Here is a 16,971-nt window from a genome sequence, read left to right on the forward strand (position 1 = left end):
ACTGTCTCTGCATTATAACATATTATGTCAAACTAATGCAGTCCTATTTTTTATAAATCAATTCAATGTTCATCTGGATTCAAATCATTAGATCCAAGATGTCTAGCCAGCGCTTCCTCATGGACTGCACACATTACGACACCATTCACTATGAAAACCATGTGCCATAACTTGAATAAATTATGTCAGGTGCTGAAGGTGCATGGCCAGCACTAGGCTATTAGCAAAATAGTTGAGCTAAGATGAGGACACTGGAGTTTAGGCTACTGCCACTTAAATGTGCACTTGATGATATATTTCTTTACCTTTTCAGAGCCTGAAATGAACTGATGAAACATATTTGCAATTATGTATGTGATTCTTCAATGTGAATTGTTATCTTCTGTCATCTTAAATCAACAAAACATGTGTGGATCTTGCCTCTGAAAACAGCAACAGTACCCTTTAAAGTTTGAATTTCAATTAAAAAAAAATCCTGACAGTTATTGAGAGTAGATGAGTTTGAATATGACCACCAGTGATGTCATCAGGGACATTGAATCATTGTGTTGTGTTAATTACAGCTCAATTAAATTATGTATTGAATTAATAAATAAAAATAAAAGAAATCAAACCCTAACTAACCTTACTGTCATGCACTTGTCCTAATAAACTAACCTACACTGTAACACGCAACACTTTGACACTTTTGACATTGTTACTCAGCTGATAGAGTTGTACCCTTCCTGATGACCTGTCGTACAGAACTTGTAAGTCGCTTTGGATAAAAGCGTCAGCTAAATGACTAAATGTAAAATGTAAATGTATGAACAGATAGCAATACGTACCTTGTCTTATAGGGACTGCTACCTTATCATTTCATTGAGCTTTTGTAACACAAGATAATGATTCAATGACACTGGTGGTGGCCATATTCAAACGAATCTACTCTCTCACCTGTCAAACAAAATTAGTGTGCAAAACTATTCATAGTTTCTGGATGTGTGTAAGATTATGTGCAAAATAAACCAACATTGCTTTTAAAGTGCCCCTTTAAGAAAGAGATCTAGCTTCAAACAGTTCCAGGGACCCAATTTTCCCCTGAAGAAAATGCGTTCAATATGTACCATATTTTTCTCCACTTCCCTCAAAATTCCATTAAATCGCACCTTTAAATGTCATAAAGATGAACTGATGTTTGAGCCACGCAACATAATTGCAAGATATGATGTTATTGATGTTGGTTAATTGAAAGGACCTCTGTCGATAGTTTTTGTGTATGCCTATTTGGCATGAATCTTTAGCAAGCTATTTTGATAAATACACAGGGGAAACAGCGGTGACAATACTCTGTTGTGTGTTATGTTCAACATCTGGGTCTACCATCTATAACCAATAGCCCAGCGTCCTTCTGCATGTCTGCCCACTACTCACTCACTGCACTGAGTAACAACACTGCTGTATTGCAATCTAATGCTATTACCTTGTTCTATTACCGCATCTCGGCTGCCACTGCCAAACACTACACATGTACTGTGATAATTATACCGTGGCTATTATTATAACTTGGTGCTACTTTGCCCCCACACTACATCTCAACAACACCCTATCATATACACTGGATGCTGTCACTCCATTAAAGGCAAAAAGAAAGTAAAATGACAAAATCTCCCCATGGTTAAATAATAGCAGTGGTGGTCAGACAAAGAGAATCTGTAGAGCTGCTGAACGAAAATGGAGGAAAACCAAGCTCACGGTCCACTGCGATATCAGAATGTAACTCCTCCACCTCAGACATTGACCCTATACCTACAGCTTTCTTCAAACGGGTGTTTAATAGTGTTTCAAGCCCTGTGCTATAGATATCATAAACACTTCCCTTAGAACTGGTATTTTCCCAGATGCCTTTAAAACAGCAGTTGTAAAGCCATTACAAAAAAAACCTAACTTGGATAGTAATGAAATGGCAAATTATCGTCCAATATCTAACCTACCATTCATTAGTAAAGTACTTGAAAAGATAGTTTCAGTTCAAATAAATTCCTTTCTTGAAGAAAACAACATCTTAGAAGAATTTCAGTTGGGATTCAGAAAATATCATAGCACTGAAACTGCCCTCACCAAAATAATCAGTGACCTCAGGCTAAACTCTGATGAGAATAAGATCTCCATCCTTATCCTGCTAGATCTCAGTGCAGCATTTGATACAATCGATCACGATATTCTAATCGATCGTCTTGAAAACCATGTCGGTTTCTCAGAACATGTGCTAGGCTGGTTTAAAACATACATCAGAGGGAGGAAAGTCTATGTTAAATTAAGAGATCACATGTCTGATATATACGACAACAACTATGGAGTTGCACAAGGGAGTTGCTTAGGTCCTTTACTCTTCTCCCTTTACATGTTACCGCTGGGTGATATCATCAGAGAACATAATGTAGATTTCCATAGCTATGCGGATGATACGCAACTGTACATATCTGCTGAACCAAATGATACAGCGATTAGCTCCATTACAGACTGCTTACTGGCAATAAATAAATGGATGAGTAAGAACTTCCTGAAACTAAACGAGAACAAAACTGAAATTATAATTATCGGCCCCAAAACTAAAAAATAAACATTAATAAAGAACCTGGGAGGACTAACCCCTTGGATCAAATCTGAGGTCACTAGTCTCAGGGTTATCATAGATTCAGAACTGAACTTCAATTCTCATATTAGCAAAGTGACGAAAACATCGTTCTTCCATCTCAGAAATATAGCAAAAGTACGACCATTTATTAATCAGAACGATGCTGAGAAGCTAATTCATGCATTCATATCTAGCCGGTTAGACTACTGTAATGCACTTTTCACAGGTCTCCCTAAGAAGACCACAGAGAGGCTTCAGCTAATCCAAAACTCTGCAGCCCGACTGCTAACTAGAACCAAAAGGAGAGAGCACATTAGTCCAGTCTTAGCTGCTTTACACTGGCTTCCTGTAACATTTAGAATTGACTTTAAGGTCCTTCTCCTTACATACAAAGCTCTAAATGGACAGGGACCTAGCTTCATCGCCAACACTCTAATAAATTACACACCAGCAAGAACACTGCGATCATCAGCTGCTGGACTACTAGAGGCTCCCAGAAACAGTCAAAAGAGGATCGGTAATGCAGCCTTTATCAACTATGCCCCAAAACTGTGGAACAAACTACCCCAAAACATCAGAGAAGCCAACTCGCTAGACATCTTTAAAAGACAGCTTAAAACCTATCTCTTTGCTCAGGCATTTCACTGTGGGGTAATGCAGGCAAATATTTGATGCTCTGTTGTGAGGAGAAGATGACTTTTGACCTAAATCTTATCAAAGTTGTTTAACATTCCAGTTAGGTACATCGTGAACATCACCGCCTAGCCAAAGTTGATTCTCCTAACTGGGCCATTTTCATCTGATTGAACAATCTTATCACACTTTTTACTGTAACCTTGCTATTTACACTTTACATTTTTATGCTCGCTTATGCCTGTATTTTTTACTGTTATTGTATGTCCGTTCTATTTTATAATTTTTAGAAACTTAATAATTTTAAACTATTTTATTATTTGTATTACTGAATGAAACTGTAAACAGCCTATTGGGATGCTAGATCCTAATGTGATACACTGTGATTTACCATACCTTGCTACTGTATGCTTGCTCATGCCTGTATTTTTTACTGTTGTGAAGCACTTTGAACTGCAACCTCTGTATGAAAAGTGCTATACAAATAAAGTTATTATATATAAGGAAGCCATGACTGCCTATAACAAAGAAATACGAGTGGCAAGAAAGGACTATTTTTCTAAGATTATCACAGAGAATGTTGGAAACTCTAGAATATTATTCTCAGCCATCGACCAGCTACTCAACACTGCCCCCACCCCTCCACGGTCATCTGCATCAAAATGTGAAGAACTAGCATTATTCTTCAATAACTAAATAACTTCAATTAGAGCCAGCATTAGTCCTGATACAAACATGGACACCATCAGCAAACCCTGCGAAAAAGTAATCATAGGAAAATTTGCTTGCATTACATCAACTGAGCTTTACAAAACTGTCATGGAATGTAACTCCTCCACTTCCTATATTGACCCTATACTACCCACAGCATTTTTTAAGCGAATATTCGAGAGTATTGCAAGTCATGTCCTAAATATTATAAAAACATCGCTTCTGAAAGGTATTTTCCCAGACGCATTCAAAACAGCTGTCGTAAGACCCTTACTAAAGAAACTCAAACTAATGTACTAACCAACTATAGGCCAATATCGAACCTCCCATTCATCAGCAAGATACTTGAAGAAAATTGTCTCAATACAAATAAACTCCTTTCTCAAAGAAAACAACATCATGGAGGAATTTTAATCAGGCTTCAGAACACACTATAGCTCTGAAACTGCTCTTACAAAAATAATTAGTGACCTCAGAATAAACTCGGAAGCAAACAAAGTCCAAATTCTCGTCCTATTAGATCTAAGCGCAGCGTTTGACACGATCGACCATGATATCCTAATAAATCCTCTAGAAAAGTTAGTTGGTCTTTCTGACTGATTGAATTGATTGATTGAATTGATTGATTGATTGATTGATTGATTGAAAAATGTATTAACAGTTTGCAGAATGGGTACAGTACAGTACAGCTCAATACATACAATTGTTAAGGGGATGCAGACCAGAGAAAGACTTTCGTCTTGTTTACATCAGGGTCCCCCATTTTCAATTCATCATAACATATATGACATACACAAAATACAGATAGACAGTACTGCTACATCTATACATTTATGACATACCAGATTTGCAAATACAGTACTGTTTGTGATACAAAAAGTGTCCAGAAAAAGATTGTATATATATTTGACGTAGAAACTGTACATTGGAGGAGGTTGGGTAGGTGGGGTGGGGTTGGGTGGGTGGGTGGGGGGCTGTACATTGGAGGTGGGGGGGGGGGAGAAGTTGGGGACACTGTACACTGTACATTGGAATACTGACAAAGCCATACTTGGTCATTTACTGTACAACTGGGTTAGGACATTTGTAGGGGCCAGTTTCGAATTGCAGTCTCCCGTAGGTGTTTTTTGAGAGTGTTTTTGAAGGTGGGTAGTGATTCACATTCCTTTACAGCTTTGGGTAGGGCGTTCCACATTGATGTGGCATAATTGCGAAACGTGTTTAGTCCCTTGTTTGAGCCGAATCTGGGTTTAACATGATTTGTGGAGCTCCCTCTGGTGTTGTGATTGTGGTATTCACTGACCTTTGGGAAGTATTTTGACATGTACATGGGTACCTTGGTCGTGTAGTGTATCTTGTAGACCAGGCCCATTGCAAGTTGCTGTACTCTGTCGTCTACTCTAAGCCATCCTAGGTTGTCAAAGTGGGCAGGGGTGAGGTGGGTTCTAGGAGTCAGGTCAAGCAGTAGTCTGACTAGTTTGTTTTGAGATGTTTGTAATTTGGTTTTTAGTGCCTTTGAGGTGCTTTGGTACCATGAGGTGCAAGCATAGTCGTAGTACCCTTGAATGAGTGCTCCTGCCAGAGTCTTCAGGGTATTCTTGTTTACCAGAGAGGAGATCTGGTACAAGAATCGAGTTTGTTTGTTGACTTTTTTTATTACATTGGATGCCATTTTGTCACAGGAAAGATTAGCCTCTAGGATGGAACCCAGGTAGGTAATTTCATCTTTCCTTGTGACAATATTGTCACCCACTGTAACTGAGAAGCCGTCGGTCTTGCTGAGTTTGTTATTTGAACCGAAGAGAATGGACTCTGTTTTGCCCATGTGTAATGATAGTTTGTTGTCGGCGAGCCATATGCAGATTTTGCCTAGTTCCGAGCTGAGGGCTTTTTCAACCTGTAACTTGTTCTTGTCAGAGACCAGCAGGGCTGAGTCGTCCGCAAACAGGAACAAGTTGCAGTCACAAGCTGATGACATGTCATTTGCATAAATTAGGAATAGTAGCGGTCCTAGTATGCTTCCTTGTGGAACACCACAGCTCACTAGGGTACCGTTTACCTCCACCATCTGTTCTCTCCCCTCCAGGTAGGATTGTATCCAGCTCACTGATAGACTCTCAAAACCAATTGCTTTTAGCTTGTCAATCAGAATGGTGTGATTGACAGTGTCGAAGGCCTTTTATAGGTCCAGCATGACCATGCCGCAGTATTTGCCCGCGGCCACCTCTTGTTTGAAGTGGTCGTTCAAATAGAGAAGGCATGTGTCAGTGGAGTGGGATGTTCTGAAACCAGATTGGAATTCGTAGATTAGATTTTTTTCCGCAAGGTACTTTTCGACCTGTTCGTATACTATTTTTTCCATGACTTTCGAGATGGATGTAAGGATAGAAACAGGGCGGTAGTTGCCTGGGTCTAATTTGCTGCCCTTTTTGTGCAGGGGTGTTACTCTCGCAATTTTGCAGTCCTTGGGGACGTGTCCCTGTTTTATGGAGAGGTTTATTATGTGTGTGATGACTGGGGTGATGGCGGCTGCTGAGTCTCTGAGGAATTTGGAGGGGATGTTGTCATGGCCAGTGGCCTTGTTCGTTTGGAGGGCGCTCAGTTTTTTGAGTACCTCATCTGTAGTTACCATTTCCAGTTTGAAGTCGTCTTTGTGGATGCCTAGGTTCTTGTAGTATGCTACTATGTGTTCTACCCCATATTGCCCTGAGTGGGAGGGTAGTTTGTTTACCAGTGTTGTGGCTATGTTTGTGAAGAAAGTGTTTAAGTAATTGGCTACATCCAGCTTGTCTGTGATGAGCGTGTTGTCCGTCTGTATGTTATTGTTTGAGAACCTGGTTTTAAGTTTTTTACTGCAGCCTAGTTGATTATTGAGTAATTTCCAAAGTTCACATGGTTTATTTTTGTTTTCCTCAGTTTTGTCATTGATGAAATTTTTTTCATTTCTTAGTCTGTTTCTTTCTAGTTTGAGTTCAGTCACGTGGTCTTGGAGTTCACTGCTCATGCGTTTGGTAAGCTTTGACTGACTTTTACGAAACTCAGAGCATTTTTTGTCTCTGGCTTTCATAGCGGTAAGTATTTCAGTGTGCATCCACGGCTCAGCGCGATTTTTTACCCTGGTGGTTCTTAGGGGGGCCATGTTGTTTAGTATTGTTGAACATTTGGTTTTGAAGCCAAGCCAGGTTTCTTCAACCACTGTACCATTGAGTTCATCTGACCAGTCCAGGCTCTCCAGTTCAGCGTTAAAGGCCTCGCTAGAGTAGGTTTTGAGGTCTCTAGATTTGACTGTTTTGTGACAGCCAGCCTTTTGCTTTAGCTTTTTGCGGGTACAGAATATCATATAATGATCACTTAACCCGCATGCTATAACCCCTTTATTGGAGATCTTGGACTTGTCAGAGGTCAGGATGAGGTCAATGGTAGTCTGAGTTGATTCACATACCCTTGTGGGTTGGGTGATTAGCTGGCTGAGGCCGTGCAGATCACAAAACCTACTGAAGGCCTTGAAGACGGGTGCTGCTTTACGTAGCATGTCCGTGTTCCAGTCCCCAATAAGGATTTTTTCTACGCCCTCCACCCCAGCTAAACACCCATCGAGTGTGTCATAGAAGCCACTGTGTTCTGGCGGTCTATAGATTGTGCCTATTAGTACTGATTTCGCCCTTTCAAATAAGATTTCAATCCATACAGTTTCAATCTCGTCATGGTTAAGGTCAGTACGGTTGATGGATTTGGTATCTTTGTGAATATACACACAGACGCCACCTCCATACTGGTTTCTATCCCTCCTGACTATTGAATAGTTCTCGATTTCAATCTCTGGATCCTGAACAGATGAGTCTAGTTTTGTTTCTGTGAAACACAATATGTTAGCCTTACCGTTTATAAACAAATGTCTGATTTCAGCCAGTTTGGGTCTCAGGCTGTTTGTGTTTAGGTGAAATATGTGAAGTCCATTTGTGTTCGTTATTTGGTTTATGTCGTCGAGTTCAAAGTGTTGATTGACTGTGGTGTCTGGTTGTCCGTGTGGCGGTAGGTGGGGAGGGGGGATGGGGTCCTGCGTCCATTGTTGTTAGGAGGGGGGGGTGGGGTCCCGTGTCCATTGTTGTATGTATTAAACTGGTTCAGAACATATATCAAAGGGAGAAAATATTACGTCAGGCTTGGAGATCATTCTTCTGAGAAACATGACACCTACTTCGGAGTTCCACAGGGGAGCTGCCTTGGTCCATTCTCACTATACATGCTGCCTCTCGGAGACATCATTAGAAAGCACAATGACCAATGGCTAAACAAAGTTAAAGAAATTCAGGACATGGAGAGGATGACTCATCTGATCAGGTTGCAAGGTGAACAGTTCGATAGAAAGTGGGCTTGTATAGAGCGAATAGGGCTATAAAGGCACTGTATTATTTATTTTCATCTTATTATTTTCTATCTTATTCCCCATTTTATTGTCATTTTCTTTTTTAAATGGTTTGATCCACACATGTAGTATATTCTGGTTTACCTGTTTTTTTTCTTTTATTAAATAAAATAAAATAAAAATTTACGCCCCTTCCCCTTCCCCAAGCATAGCTGTCTCTTAATGACACGGTACAGACATGATGTTAATTGAGAACGAGTTGTAAAGTATATCTGCATATCTGTACTGTCTTGATTTTGTGCTGAATAAAAAAAAAGATAAAAAAAAGAAAGCACAATGTATGTTTCCATAGTTATGCAGATGACACACAATTGTACATCTCCGCTGAACCAAATGATCACACAGCTATAAACTCCATTTCAGCCTGTCTCTTAGCAATAAACAAATGGATGACGAGCAACTTCCTAAAATTAAATGAGGGCAAAACTGAAATCCTACTAGTCGGTCCTATAACAAAAAGAGAAATGTTACAGAGCAATATGGGGCAACTTACTCCTTGGATCACACCCGAAGTTACAAGTCTTGGTGTTATAATAGACTCAGACCTAAGTTTTAAATCACACATCAACAAGGTGACAAAAACATAATTTTTCCACCTTAGAAACATAGCTAAGGTACGGCCGTTTATAAATAAAAAAGACGCTGAAAAACTGATCCATGCCTTTATCTCAAGCCGACTTGACTACTGTAATGCACTCCTCACTGGCCTCCCAAAAAAAAAACACAGAACGACTCCAACTAATTCAAAACTCGGCAGCTAGGCTACTAACTAGAACCAAGAGGAGAGACCACATCAGTCCTGTAATAGCTAACCTACACTGGCTTCCGGTAACATTTAGAATTGATTTCAAGGTCCTCCTCCTTATATACAAAGCACTAAATGGAACAGGACCAAGCTACATTGCAAATGCTCTAGTCAACTATGGGCCTCCTAGAACATTGCGATCATCTACTACTGGTCTATTGAAGGTTCCAAGCCACAGTCTAAGGAAAATCGGGGATGCAGCCTTTGCAAACTATGCACCAAAGTTATGGAACACACTACCTATGGACATTAGGGAAGCTATATCTCTTAATATTTAAAAAAATAAGCTAAAAACGTACCTCTTCACCATAGCCTTCTAATACACTCCGCTGTACTGTAGCACTATTTTACTCTGTTCATTCTATTGCATCATTTTACTATCTATTCTATTCTACTATTCTATTATTGCACTGTATTATTTTACTCTGTCTATTGCATTTTATTACAGGTTCAAAACTGTCAGGTTTTTATTGAACTGTTGAACAGTAATCCAGAACTATTTTATTGCACTGTAAAATATATATTTTTAATCTATTCTATTCTACAATTGTATTGCACTGCACTATTGCACTATTTTACCCTGTGATTGTTATTGTAATTTAGTGCTACTTTTTTACCATTGTTTCTACTGCTGCTTTTCACACACAACACCTGTGGTTGTTATGTTACAGTCTACAATATTATTGTCCTGTTGCCATGTTGCACACATTACACCCACAATGTGATTATTGTACAGTAAATTAGTGTATTGCAATTAGAGCTATTTATGCCATTCTTTTTTAATGCTATTTGTATTGCCCCCCCCCCCCCCCCATCCCCAATGTGCTTCATGTCACTGCTACGAGACAAACGTCTTTCACTCGTTATGCTGTATGTATGAAACATGTGCCAAACAAACAAACCTGAATCAGTTGAAAATGTGTTGATGTGCAATGCATGCTGCCAATCAGTGAGAACATAATTATCTTTCTCATATGGTGTTCTCGTTTGGACTCGCAACTCCCACATACAGTATTCTCCGCGGCGATTCCTGTGCTCCGCCGATCCGAGACCGGCTCATAAGTCATAGTTAGGTGGATCGGGTCACGTGACCCGAACACTGATCCTACATCAGTTACTCCTAATCATGGAAGTATGATAAATACAGGCCCCTGATCACGTCTCCTGTGACACAGCACCAGAAAAGGAACCATAACCCATGTTTTATTACAGGCATAACACAGTAGCTTGAGTGAAGAGAATAAGGTGTTCACTATGGTGGATATGTCTCGGCTGGTGTATAAATAACTCAAGTGTAAAAGGTCCCTCGGTTTGATGGAGCAGCTCCAAGCCACAGAAAACAACAGGCTGAGGGGATGTTATATTTACCTTCCGTAGTCGTCGTCTTTATTTGATCATTTACTAAAATTAAATACATAAAACAAACTGTAATACATTGATAAAGCCTCAGTGTGAATAGTCTATGGTTTCAGTGTACCTTTTCAATTCAGCCTCTTTGTTTATGAAGATTTAAATTAAATTAAAATAAATTAAAACAGACCCTGATGAATGTTTCTGGCTGGAGATGAGGCCCAGGGGTGAAACAGTATTTGCGTTCTAATGACGTTTGATTCACCTCACTTGGTCTACCTGATGGGTGGGGTTTACCAGGTCAGGACACGTCTTACGATGTCAAGTACGTTGCCACTCACAGGTAAGTCCATTAAATTGTCTTTAAACACACTGGCACACGTTATTGGCTTACGTGGCGAAACCCCGCCAATCTGGCTCTCCAAGAGAGTGGAGCATTCAAACAAATGTCAGGAATTATTTGGGGAAATGCTATTTTAGCAAGGTCTGGTCGGGAATATAGCTTTCACGTGTTTCACTGGCCCTCGACAACCTTTCGACAATAACCTACTGTAGCTAAATTAGGAAGTAACGAATTACACAGTAACAAATTCCCAACAATTTATGAATACAAAAAAAGAAAAGTAACTGTAATATGGTATAGGTACTGAAAAACACATGAAACAGGTAATTGTTGAAAGATAATAGCTTATTTGATCATCTGGAAATGTGTTTGAAGAAAACAATGTGCTTAAATAGTACAAGATTGACACAGATCGTTTTACACAACTTAAAACAGGCCTACCGATGAATCATTGTTATAGTAGGCTATAGTATAGCTTGTAATATAGATGACGATGATGACATGATGCAAATTCAGTCGTACTCAGATCACAATAATAACAATTAGATTACATCAAGATGAAAGTAATCCACTGGATTACGTTCTTGATTACAAAAGTCGATCAGTAATCTCTGTTTCTGTTTCAGCGGCAACCTTTCCCAACCTTGTGTACTGTAGCTACTGTGGCAGAGTAACCGCACGGGAGACCTTGTAAACAGACATCGTCACGGAGACGAAAAACTAATTTGGGGGGGGAGTCACCCCTGTAGGTAACTGTTGGCAATTTGTTTTCCCCTGTGGGAGACCCCGAGTTCAAACACGGTATGTCGCGCTGCCCGCGGGGCGAGCCTTGGATAAAGTATATAATCAATCCTAAATTTGTCCTCAGCACGCACCCGCCCCAGCTGTGCAGACATACAGTACGTAGAAAAACACGCATTTGTCATCCGCCAGTCGGCCAGGGCTTAAATTGGAGTGGAGCGCTTTGCTGTAGGGCCCTCTGAATGGGTGAAAGCAACTTAAGCGGAACTAAATCCCTCCACCAACAGATGTATGGCAGATGTGGCCGCCACAGAGACTGATGGGACACACACACACACACACAATCATTCCTCTGTTAGCAGCAGTGATGGGCCGGCTAGATGGAGAGATGGGTGGCTGACTGGATGGACAAATGGATAGTATGAAGCTATAATCCAGCAAGTCAGAGCTATAGTGTGGTCTCCTGTTGCATTCTGGGTAGATCACATATGGCGACAACCGAGACACGTGATTTTTAACAGTGTGCTTGCCAGCCCGAGGCTATTGCTTCTGAACTGGTGGGAAATAATTGCCCTTGCTGGCTAGAATCGGATTGAGATCTAATGGGGGAAACGCTGAGGAAGTAATAAGTCTAGTCCCTAAGATCCACCCATTGGTGATTAACGTCGCTGTGTTCGTAATGAGGCAGGGTAGTTTTCAACACATCTGTGTTCCGGTAGTATAGCTAGGCGCAAGCTTTCAACATGCAGTGTCAACATGTGTCGCTCTAACGCGTCGAACACAAGACGTACCGCATTATACCGTGGATACAGTACAGACACACTTGCATGTTGAAACGACACTGTGTCGAGATCGAGGTTCCATTTCCGGTGGGAACAGACCTGGCGTTGTGTTGAGCTGCATTAGAACAAACATGCTAAACTCTCAGACACTATCTGTGACTGCGTGGACTAATGGACACATTCTGAGGATCAAATTTAATGTGTGCAATAAACTTTAAACACTATTTAATGCTGAACATGAGCAGCGGTCTCGAAATGAGGGTTTCAACACATGGCCTTTGTGTTAATCTATTTTCCCAGCTAGGGTTCCTCAGCGCCACAGGCTCTCACACTCACTCAGACACACAGTTATGATAATTCACACCGGCCTCTTAATTAAGCAGCTCAGCCGGAGCAGTTGGGGGTTGAGTGCCTTGCTCAATGGCACATCACCGGCACTAGTTGAGGGAGGGGAGCGCAGTACCCGGTCACTTCCCTTCCAGCCACTCCGTGGATTTGCACTTGCGGCCTTCCAGTCATAACCTCATTCTTGTTGCCTAGGTTACCGCTGGCTTCGCCAGTGTCTCACAAAGGCCAAGGGCAGAGAGTACGTCCAACTGCAATCCAACATGTTATACATGTCCTGCAGTCTGCCTCCGTCAGTTCCATTTTAATTCAGTGTTCAGAGGGAAACATCACTGTACTCCCACTGTATGGACTGCCGTGTGTCTCTTAATACCAGGGACCATGATGGAAATAAGTGCTTGCATTTTATCATGTTTTTATCCCTGGGATGATGTCTCTAATCCACAATAAAACCAATCAATCAATCAAGCCGGGCCACGAAGGCCTGTTGTCGATCACTGAAAACCTATTTCTTTATCATTCATTTCTAAGTGTGTAATGGTTCGGCTCAGGTCTGACACATCCGTGAGGGTCGGCCGGGTGGCTTAGTGATGGAGACTAATGGGGAAGCTATGCGGAGAATGTGCTCGCGGTGTGACATGTCTATACTTAGCGGAGTGCAGTTAGAGAACGCTACTACATAGATGTGTTTTGACAAGAGTATTCAAACCTCTTTAAATATGAATATATGCTCCCGGCATCATTGTGTACCAGAGGCAATGCAAGGCAGACGTGATTCTTTCAGATAATATGGAGCCTCTGTATCCTCCAATATATACATCCTCGTATGACCAAGCTTTGAGAATGAATACAAACGATATACTGTATGGCCTCATTGTTAGGATACTGAGAGAGAAAAAATAAATCACCATTGAATAAGTGCTTGCACGCATCTGGTAGAGAAAAATTCCCCTCTGTGTTCCCACCCACTCCTGTGTCACCCCCACATAAGTCCCCCATGAAGCTGAAGTTTTATTTTTTCTTGTTTTCAAAATCCTCACTAGCATCAAAAACAAGAAGTTTTGGAGCTAGCAAGTTACACTCTTGTGATGGAAAAGTGATGACCAAGAGACATTTCTCCCCTGATGCTATTTCCGAGTCTAGTCTTTAGTTTAGTCTAACCTAGATGATTGTGATTGGTTTGAGAAATAGAAACAATCCAAAACGTTTAGTTTTCTTCCCCTATAGTGCACAATGCTAACGGGTTCTGCCAGACACCTCTTCCGTGCACAGCGCTACCATAGTGTGGAGAGAGAGAGAGGTCTGGCTATGCAGGACTAAAGCTGTGTTTACCAATCTGTGACATGGCAAAATGTTGACTGGAAAAAGGTCTATTATTGGCTGGAACTAAAACAAACGAACAGTTCAGATAGGATTATAGCTGGATTATAGCGTAGATTTGACCAGGATGTCTGTCAGGAGAACAGCGTAAGGCAGCAAAACTTTGGAATTACTCATCCAATTCCACACAATATACACTGAACCATGCCCTGTTTGGGTGTTCAGAAGTGGTTGACAAAAAAACACATGAGAGAAAAAACGTGTACTAAACAAAGTACTGTCCTTGAAGCTTCATACAAGTGTAAGCTATTCTACAAGCGACAAGATAAAAGTCATAACAAATCATTTGTTTTCACAGATATATACAAAAGACATTTAGGAATAAAAAGAACATTAACAATGACAGGAACATACTCTTTAATAAATCTAAAGTCAACATTTGACTTTGGCGTTTTCTTTTTTAATCTTTTTTTTGAGGGCATGAAACCCAAGAATAAAGAGAAATTCCAACGCCATCTCGTCCTTTGCGTCTCCCTCAAATGAAGACTTTGAGTTGTCAAGGCGATGAAAGCAAAGTAATTTGTTTATTTACATGATTTCCTTATGAAACCGGGCCTGGTTTCCCAAGGGATACATAGTAGCGTCACATAGTAGCGTCACGTAGTAGCGCCACGTAGTGGCGTCACGTAGTGGCGTCACGTAGTAGCGTCACGTAGTGGCGTCATGTAGTAGCGTCATGTAGTAGCGCCACGTAGTAGCGCCACATAGTAGCGTCACGTAGTAGCCTCACGTAGTGGCTTCACGTAGTAGCGTCACGTAGTAGCGTCACGTAGTAGCGTCACATAGTAGCGTCACATAGTAGCGTCACGTAATAGCGCCACATAGTGGCTTCATGTAGTGCCGTCACGTAGTGGCTTCACTTAGTGGCGTCATGTAGTAGCGTCACGTAGTAGCGTCACGTAGTAGCCTCACGTAGTAGCCTCACATAGTAGCGTCACGTAGTAGCGTCACGTAGTGGCGTCACGTAGTGGCATCACGTAGTAGCCTCACGTAGTAGCATCACATAGTAGCCTCACGTAGTAGCCTCACGTAGTAGCCTCACGTAGTAGCCTCACGTAGTAGCGTCACGTAGTAGCTTCACGTAGTAGCTTCACGTAGTAGCTTCACGTAGTAGCGTCACGTAGTAGCGTCACGTAGTAGCGTCACGTAGTAGCGTCACGTAGTAGCATCACGCAGTAGCGTCACGTAGTAGCCTCACATAGTAGGCTCACATAGTACATTTACATTTTACATAGTAGGCTCACGTAGTTCTTTGTCGACCTTTTAACCTCATCTTATTTGAACAATTTGAATTATTTGTACAAAAAGATAACATTCCAAGCAACCACTTTGCCACATATTTATATATATATATACATCTACCATAGCTATGTACCTACCAGGAATGTTGGCTAACAATCTATTTGTTTGAATGTTGCTCACCCCTGGGAGCTGCCCAGTACAACCACAGCCTTGTACTGTTGGCCACTGAACAGCTCCACCGAGGCAACAGGATGCTTGGTGCCTTGCTCAAAAGCAATCAGAAAGTTGTCGTCAAGGGGAGAAAGAGAAAAAACTCTGGCTCACTTCCTCCTACCATGAATTTGCCTGGACGATCTGCGGATTTGAACCCGGCGACCTTCTGCTTGCTCGCTTCAACTGACCACGAAGGCTACAGCTATACCTGAGGCTAGCTGAAAGAAAAACCTGTGACATTTAGAGAATCGCAGCGTGTTGTTATTGTTCACGAGGCACGTGACACAATGTGAAGGGGCACAAAACGGCATTGGCATTTCAGTAGAACAAGAACAAAAACATCGCTAGCACCGATGGCGTTCTTCAAGGATGTATCAAGGTAGATCGTTAGCTTGTGGCTAGCAGCACATTTTTGGATAGCAGAGGGGCAAAATGTAAGAATGTTTTCCCGACATTGTAGCACGTGCCTGGTGTAGAAAAATAACAAACTTGAAGTTTAAATGTTAGACAGCTTACATCCTCCCTTCTATACAGGTTTGACCGGCATTTTGACCTCAGCAGCTTTCCTTAAAGGTACCGGAAGGAGAAGAGACAAACAACTACATCAGCTACCAAGGTTTTTGGGAAACCAGGCCCTTGTACAGTAGCTTCCAACTGTACAGTATGTTCAAGTGAAAATGGACAGAAATATAAACACAAAAGCACCCCACTGGCATAGAAACAAACTACTGTAGATGGCAACATTTTCTTTTCTTTTTTTTCTATATAAAGAGCGATAAAACATAAGGGTTCTCACTTGCAGCATTAATCTCAATAAATTGTGGATCTTCCACACAATTTTGGTGAAAAGAAAAAAAAATAAACACAATAATCCACGTCTCAGAGACACACGTTTACGGAATATTGCAGAACCTCGTTCGCATCAATGCTGTTGAAGACGCCCGTTTCATGAGACGAATTCCAAGCGATAAACTGCTTTTGTGGCATAAAATTCAGGCTGAATTGTTCGAAGCGTGTTACTTTGCAGCACTGATTTGACGGTAGAACTCTCTGGGAGTAATAGCAGAAGAAGTGTGCTCCGGTTATCCAAAGCACTTGATCTGACTAACAAAATGGCGGGTGTTGGAGACGTGTGGCAGTCCGTGGTTTCCCTCGAGGAGAGCGTCATGCAAATTGCAGCAGGAGAAAATATGTAACAAAGCGACCACTCCGTTCTCAGTACAGTACAGTAGTTTGTTACAGTATCAGGCAGTTTTTTTCAGTTTTTTTCTTTCTTCTCGAAGTCTGTCGCAATCCCTCTCAGTCAAACCAAGGAGATTCAAGCCATCTCAGTCATACCAAGGAGATTCAATCCCTCTCAGTCATACCCAGGAGATTCAAACC

The sequence above is a fragment of the Notolepis coatsorum genome, assembly GCF_963971535.1.
Source record: "Notolepis coatsorum genome assembly, chromosome: 1".
Taxonomy (NCBI): Eukaryota; Metazoa; Chordata; class Actinopteri; order Aulopiformes; family Paralepididae; genus Notolepis; species Notolepis coatsorum.